The following is an 8,250-nucleotide window of genomic DNA, read 5'->3' on the forward strand; positions in this document are numbered from 1 at the left end:
TGAACACTGTCTGTCACTCCATTCATTGAGAAGAACTGTATCTCCATAGAGAAGATCATTCAGGTTTTCAAGTGGAATTATGACAAGTTTAAAACTCGAGCCTACCCCTTGAGGTTTTTTCGATTTAGGGAACAATGCCTATGTGTTACAGCAGCTGTCTTGACAACTTTGAGTAACTGAAAATTTACTTCTTTTAGAATGGAAAGGGGGAGATTATACTAGTCCCGCCCCTGAGGATCAGCAGAATCAAAAAGGATTGAGAAAGGTTACAATATGATGCAGCAATTGTCCAAGTATTCTGGTTCATGAGACTCCATTAGTTAAAAGGTTTAGATTTCCTTCTCCATTACAACTTGCATACATTTTATGCCTCTATGGCAACAGACTACAAACAAACCCTGTGTAGTCTGATCGTGTATCCACACTCTGGTTTATACAGAATATCCTCATCTTTGATTTATGTTAAACTGAAACGTTTAGCATTTTTCGGGTGCTCAAGTTTAACTGGTTAACGACATAGGACAATGTAGATCGTCCTAATTAGCTGGACATTGGCGCATTAGGACAATCTATATCGTCCTGCTGATCACACTGTTAGTGTTTCAGCGTGATCTGCAGCAGGAGAGTGGCTGTTACATACAGTGTGGTCCCTGCTGCGTCTGTCCAGCAGGGAGATCTCTCCTTGCTGGGCGAATTAACCCCCACCAGGGGTGATAACATGTTTCGGATGCTGAAAATTGAGACTCCCTATTCCAGATCATCTAATGCATCATATTTAGAGCTTTGTGTCTCCATAGTAACAGACTGCAAATAAACTCTTGTAGTCATACCTGTTCCCACTGCAGATCGGGGAGGGGGATGGGGTTCACCATTATGTATAGCCCCTTCCCTATGGCTCCCCATGTAATATAATGACTACACACAAGGAATGCTTTGCTGCTATTTATTACTGCCGCTGCTCATCCACAACCAGAAGTCCCATGTAAAGATCAGGAATCCATCATGTCCGGCTCCTCATTGGCTGGCTCAGGTCCTGACTGGTTGCCTGCAGCGGTTTCAGAGCGTCTACCCCAGGACTCTATAATAATAATAAAAACGCTGGCGTCTCGCTGCAACCAATAAGAGAAGGACATGTGATAGATGTAGCAGAGTTGGATTTGTCATTTACCAGTAAATTACCCTATAGAAAGTTTAGAGCAGTCCTATGTAAAAGTGTCCGATGCAATGTGGGGGAGTAGTGGGTGTAATATGTCTATCCATAGGGTCAGGGGTCATGTAATAATATAATAATAATCTTTATTAAAATAGCGCCATCATATTACAAATCATGTATGTGACACATATGACCCCAGCATAGGTTACACACCAGCCATGAGACCAACAACCATCTATAGTCACCTCCAGACACTGACATATGGCGGCACCTATAGGAATAGCCCCAAAAGTGACAAACACTACTGAAGACTCCCTATAGAAGGGGACGGTGGGGGTTGTAGTAGATAAATCACAGTACAGTCTGCTAATACAGTTTGGGTTATTGGAGCTTCTATGGATCTTGCAGATGATCTCTGATCTTAGACTATAATATCAGGAAATAAGCGGCTAAATGAAGTTACCTCTAGGGGGCGCTCTGTGTCCCCTTCTCCGCCTTCTGGTTATTGGTCTCCTCCTGGGGGTACGACGTCTATCTCTGCGAGCCATTGTATTGATGAGCCTGAAAAACTTGGGGGGCAGCGGTGACAAGTGATTGGTGGGGTCCCAGTCCAGACTAATAGACTCCTATGTGTCTGTGATGTCACTGTATGACATCATCCGTGTTCTACATTCCGTCATCTCTCATGTACTGATACAAAACCAATAGAAACCACCAATCATTAGTCACTGCCGCCCCCAGTATGGCTCACAGAGCAACACGTCGTGCCCCCAAAAGGAGACCCCCAGCTGGAGGAGGTGTAGAGCGCCCCCCCAGAAGTAACTACATTTAGCTGCTTATCTCCTGATATTTTGGAGAATCTACAAGATCCATGGAGACTCAAATATCCTGAACTGTGGGAATGGATTGTAGTGTCATCCATCTACTACAACCCGCATCATCCCCTTCTACAGGAATCCTATAGGAGTATACCCTACGTTTATAAGGGTGACCATACATGACCCCTGACCCTGTAGACTGGCATGTGACGTCCATTACTCCGCACATTGCATCAGACACTTGGGGTAGTCCGTTTTACATAGGACTGCACTAAACCTTCTATAGGGTAATACAATGGTAAATCCAGCTCTGCTACATCTATCACATGACCTTTTCTTACTGTTTGCAGTGAGACTCCAACATTTCTACATTTTGTACAGAGGTTAGCGATAGACGCTTTGAACCCACTGCCAGCAACCACTGGCTACCAGTCAGGACCTGAGCCAGCCAATGAGGAGCTGGACACAATGCGTTCCTGATCTTTACATGGGACTTCTGGAAGTGGATATATAATAAATAGCAGCAGAGCCTTCCCTGTGTGTAATCATTGTATTACATGTGAGATATGATGGATCACACAATTTGCTATTTCTTCCATGTCCTGTCTGTGTGGGGTCCCTGATGACTCGTCTCTTCCCCTGGTGTGTCAGGTGCGCGGCTCAGTTACTGGAAGCATGACCTCAGCGGCGCCCCCCAGTGACATCATAACCGGTCAGCAGTGATTTCCTTCAAAGACAGGAATCAACTCGTGAACTCAATTAAAGATTTCTATCTTGTGCGGCCAAAGAATTGTTATGCGCTCCCCTGGTGCGCTCTGAATTTTTCTGATCGTGTGAGAATGTGAAACCCTAAATAGTACAAAATTAGAGAGAAAAAATATTTGAGGGTGGATGTAGCCTGCAGTGTAAAGGATGGAGGACAGACCGCTGTCACATAGCCTGTACTAGGGGGGAGATAGCGTGAGAGCTTAGTACAGCCTTGCAAAAGTATTCACCTCCCTTGAACTTTTCTACCTTTTGCCACATTTCAGACTTCAAACATAAAGATTAGAGATGAGCGAACACTAAAATGCTCGGGTACTCGTTATTCGAGACGAACTTTTCCCGATGCTCGAGTGCTCGTCTCGAATAACGAACCCCATTGAAGTCAATGGGAGACTCGAGCATTTTTCAAGGGGACCAAGGCTCTGCACAGGGAAGCTTGGCCAAACACCTGGGAACCTCAGAAAAGGATGGAAACACCACGGAAATGGACAGGAAACAGCAGGGGCAGCATGCATGGATGCCTCTGAGGCTGCTTAAACCATTATGCCAAAATTATGGGCAACAGCATGGCCATGACAGAGTGACAGAATGAAGCTAGATAGTATCTAAAACATGCAATAATTGACCCTGACACTATAGGGGACGGCATGCAGAGGCAGCGGCAGCAGGCTAGAGAGTGTCATGGCGACATACCCTAAATGGACTCAGGCTTCAAACCAATGGGTGGCAGAGAGGAACCAAAGGAGGTGAGCAAGAAGTGCTCAAATAATATCGGTACATGATAAAAGTTTGCCAGTATATTTTGTGGATTACACAGCAGGGTGGCGACAAAGTTAACATGGAAGCCATGAAAACAACCCAAAATTCTGCCTGACACAGCTCGTTTGATAAGGGGACCATGTATGGAGGCAGTGAACTAGTAGTAGATTAAAGGTGCTGCAGTTAAAACTATGTTAGTTGGATCTTGGCATGGAGCTGGCGCTCCGCTGCCAGACGAGCTTTCGCCAATCCAAGCCCCTGTCTCTAGGCTACTCCCCAAACAGCACTTTTGTATAAGATCAAGTGTAGTAGCGTTCTTATAAGTTTAGGATATGCCGGGTGAGGGGAATGTAAATAGATGCGCAAGAAGCGCATGATGCGCATGGAGCTGGCGCTCCGCTGCCAGGCGAGCTTTCGCAAATCCAAGCCCCTGTCTCTAGGCTACTCCCCAAACAGCACTTTTGTATAAGATCAAGTGTAGTAGCGTTCTTATAAGTTTAGGATATGGCGGGTGAGGGGAATGTAAACAGATGCGCAAGAAGCGCTGAAATAATATCCCTAAATGGTAAAAGTTTGCCAGTATATTTTGTGGATTACACAGCAGGGTGGCGACAAAGTTAACAACTTTGATGTGGAATGCCCTGTAATAGCTCTTGGGCGGTGTGCCTTTTATCGCCTAGGCTCAGCAGTTTCAGCACCGCCTGCTGTCGCTTAGCGACGGCACTGCTGCTGTGCCTAGAGCTACCGACTGATGGCGCCATGCCCACGGATGGTAATTCGGAGGAGGAGGAGGTGGAGGAGGGGTGGGAGGAGGTATAGTAGGCCTTTGAGACCTGGACCGAGGTAGGCCCCGCAATTCTCTGCGTCGGCAGTATATGACCAGCCCCAGGGTCAGACTCGGTCCCAGCCTGCACCAAGTTAAGTGTAGTAGCGTTCTTATAAGTTTGGGATATGGCGGGTGAGGGGAATGTAAACAGATGCGCAAGAAGCGCATGATGCGCATGGAGCTGGCGCTCCGCTGCCAGGCGAGCTTTCGCCAATCCAAGCCCCTGTCTCTAGGCTACTCCCCAAACAGCACTTCTAAGAACCTTTTGTATAAGATCAAGTGTAGTAGCGTTCTTATAAGTTTAGGATATGCCGGGTGAGGGGAATGTAAACAGATGCGCAAGAAGCGCTGAAATAATATCCCTAAATGGTAAAAGTTTGCCAGTATATTTTGTGGATAACACAGCAGGGTGGCGACAAAGTTAACAACTTTGATGTGGAATCCATGAAAACAACCCAAATTTCTGCCTGACACACCTCGTTTGATAAAGGGACGATGTATGGAGGCAGCTATATGGACGACTTTTGGAGGTAGCAATGGAGACAACGTGTGGAGGCTGCTATGGAGACAATTTAATTTGGATAGTGCCTGTATGTGGCAGTCCCAAACATTTTTCAAACCAGAGGAGCAGGTAGGTGGCCCTCCAGTAAAATGGAATAGATTGAGTGCCTGTATGTGGCAGTCCCAAAAATTCTTCAAACCAGAGGAGCAGGTAGGTGGCCCTCCAGTAAAATGGAATAGATTGAGTGCCTGTATGTGGCAGTCCCAAAAATTCTTCAAACCAGAGGAGCAGGTAGGTGGCCCTCCAGTAAAATGGAATAGATTGAGTGCCTGTATGTGGCAGTCCCAAAAATTGTTCAAACCAGAGGAGCAGGTAGGTGGCCCTCCAGTAAAATGGAATAGATTGAGTGCCTGTATGTGGCAGTCCCAAAAATTGTTCAAACCAGAGGAGCAGGTAGGTGGCCCTCCAGTAAAATGGAATAGATTGAGTGCCTGTATGTGGCAGTCCCAAAAATTCTTCAAACCAGAGGAGCAGGTAGGTGGCCCTCCAGTAAAATGGAATAGATTGAGTGCCTGTATGTGGCAGTCCCAAAAATTGTTCAAACCAGAGGAGCAGGTAGGTGGCCCTCCAGTAAAATGGAATAGATTGAGTGCCTGTATGTGGCAGTCCCAAAAATTGTTCAAACCAGAGGAGCAGGTAGGTGGCCCTCCAGTAAAATGGAATAGATTGAGTGCCTGTATGTGGCAGTCCCAAAAATTGTTCAAACCAGAGGAGCAGGTAGGTGGCCCTCCAGTAAAATGGAATAGATTGAGTGCCTGTATGTGGCAGTCCCAAAAATTGTTCAAACCAGAGGACCGGGTAGGTGGCCCTCCAGAAAAATGGAATAGATTGAGTGCCTGTATGTGGCACTCACAAAAATTGTTTCAAACAGAGGACCGGGTAGGTGGCCCTCCAGAAAAATTAAATGCATGAACTATAGCTAGAGCCAGTGGGCCCTGTCAAAAAATAGCCATTTTCCTCTGCTTTACTGTACAAAGAGGAGGAGAAGGAGGAAAATGAGGAGGAGGAGGAGGAGTGGATCAATTATTCAGGTTGAGCTTCCTTCACCTGGTGGAGATTGGAAATTCTGAGAAATCCAGCCTTTATTCATTTTAATAAGCGTCAGCCTGTCAGTCGACAGGCATGTACGCTTATCGGTGATGATGCCACCAGCTGCACTGAAAACCCGCTCGGACAAGACGCTAGCGGCAGGGCAGGCAAGAACCTCCAAGGCGTACAGCGCCAGTTCGTGCCACATGTCCAGCTTTGAAACCCAGTAGTTGTAGGGAGCTGTGTGATCATTTAGGACGATGGTATGGTCAGCTACGTACTCCCTCACCATCTTTCTGTAAAGATCAGCCCTACTCTGCCGAGACTGGGGACAGGTGACAGTGTCTTGCTGGGGTGACATAAAGCTGGCAAAAGCCTTGTAAAGCGTACCCTTGCCAGTGCTGGACAAGCTGCCTGCTCGCCTACTCTCCCTCGCTACTTGTCCCGCAGAACTACGCACTCTGCCGCTAGCGCTGTCAGAAGGGAAATACTGTTTCAGCTTGTGCACCAGGGCCTGCTGGTATTCATGCATTCTCACACTCCTTTCCTCTGCAGGGATGAGAGTGGCAAGATTTTGCTTGTACCGTGGGTCCAGGAGAGTGAACACCCAGTAATCGGTGCTGGAATAAATTCTTTGAACGCGAGGGTCACGGGATAGGCAGCCTAGCATGAAATCTGCCATATGCGCCAGAGTACCAACGCGTAAGAATTCACTCCCCTCACTGGCCTGACTGTCCATTTCCTCCTCCTCCAACTCCTCCAACTCCTCTTCTTCTGCCCATACACGCTGAACAGTGAAGGACTCAACAATGGTCCCCTCTTGTGTCTCGCCAACATTCTCCTCCTCTTCCTCCTCATCCTCCTCCACCTCCACCTCCTCCGATATGCGCTGAGAAACAGACCTCAGGGTGCTTTGGCTATCAACAAGGGAATATTCTTCCCCCGTCTCTTGTGACGAGCGCAAAGCTTCCGACTTCATGCTGACCAGAGAGTTTTTCAACAGGCCAAGCAGCGGGATGGTGAGGCTGATGATGGCGGCATCGCCACTGACCATCTGTGTTGACTCCTCAAAGTTACTCAGCACCTGACAGATATCAGACATCCACGTCCACTCCTCATTGTAGACTTGAGGAAGCTGACTGACCTGACTACCAGTTCTGGTGGAAGTTGACATCTGGCAGTCTACAATCGCTCTGCGCTGCTGGTAAACTCTGGATAACATGGTCAGTGTTGAATTCCACCTCGTGGGCACGTCGCACAACAGTCGGTGAGCGGGCAGTTGGAGGCGGCGCTGCGCTGCCCTGAGAGTGGCAGCATCTGGGCTGGACTTCCTGAAATGCGCACAGATGCGGCGCACCTTCGTGAGCAAATCAGACAGATTGGGGTATGTCTTGAGGAAACGCTGCACTATCAGATTTAACACATGGGCCAGGCATGGCACATGTGTCAGTCTGCCGAGTTGCAGAGCCGCCACCAGGTTACGGCCGTTGTCACACACAACCATTCCCGGCTTGAGGTTCAGCGGTGCCAGCCACAGATCAGTCTGCGCCGTGATGCCCTGTAATAGCTCTTGGGCGGTGTGCCTTTTGTCGCCTAGGCTCAGCAGTTTGAGCACCGCCTGCTGTCGCTTAGCGACGGCACTGCTGCTGTGCCTAGAGCTACCGACTGATGGCGCCGTGCCCACGGATGGTAGTTCGGAGGAGGAGGTGGAGGAGGGGTGGGAGGAGGAGGAGGCATAGTAGGCCTGAAACACCTGGACCGAGGTAGGCCCCGCAATCCTCGGCGTCGGCAGTATATGAGCAGCCCCAGGGTCAGTCTCGGTCCCAGCCTCCACCAAGTTAACCCAATGTGCCGTCAGCGATATATAGTGGCCCTGCCCGGCAGCACTCGTCCACGTGTCCGTGGTCAGGTGGACCTTGTCAGAAACGGCGTAGGTCAGGGCACGGATGATGTTGTCTGACACGTGCTGGTGCAGGGCTGGGACGGCACATCGGGAAAAGTAGTGGCGGCTGGGGACCGAATACCGAGGGGCGGCCGCCGCCATGAGGTTGCGAAAGGCCTCGGTCTCTACTAGCCTATAGGGCAGCATCTCCAGGCTAAGCAATCTGGAGATGTGCACATTAAGGGCTTGGGCGTGCGGGTGGGTTGCACTATATTTGCGTTTCCGCTCCAGCGTCTGGGGTATGGAGAGCTGAACGCTGGTGGATGCTGTGGAGGATCGTGGAGGCGACGATGGGGTTTTTGTGGCAGGGTCCTGGGCAGGGGGCTGACTAGCAGCTGACACAGGGGAAGGAGCAGTGGTGTGCACGGCCGGAGGTGAACGGGCTTGTTGCCACTG

The 8,250-nt window shown here is 49.1% G+C and overlaps 1 long non-coding RNA gene across 1 annotated transcript; it reads right to left on the reverse strand.

The window, feature by feature from the left end:
• Positions 1-929: 929 nt before the first annotated feature.
• LOC140116433 (uncharacterized) lies at positions 930-1,845 on the reverse strand. The gene is made up of 2 exons (XR_011852749.1): positions 1,617-1,845; positions 930-1,109 (listed from the first exon to the last, which is right to left on the reverse strand). It is a non-coding gene; the product is annotated as an uncharacterized lncRNA (long non-coding RNA).
• Positions 1,846-8,250: the final 6,405 nt, after the last annotated feature.

This window comes from Engystomops pustulosus, chromosome 2, assembly GCF_040894005.1.
Source record: "Engystomops pustulosus chromosome 2, aEngPut4.maternal, whole genome shotgun sequence".
In the NCBI taxonomy this organism is placed as follows: domain Eukaryota; kingdom Metazoa; phylum Chordata; class Amphibia; order Anura; family Leptodactylidae; genus Engystomops; species Engystomops pustulosus.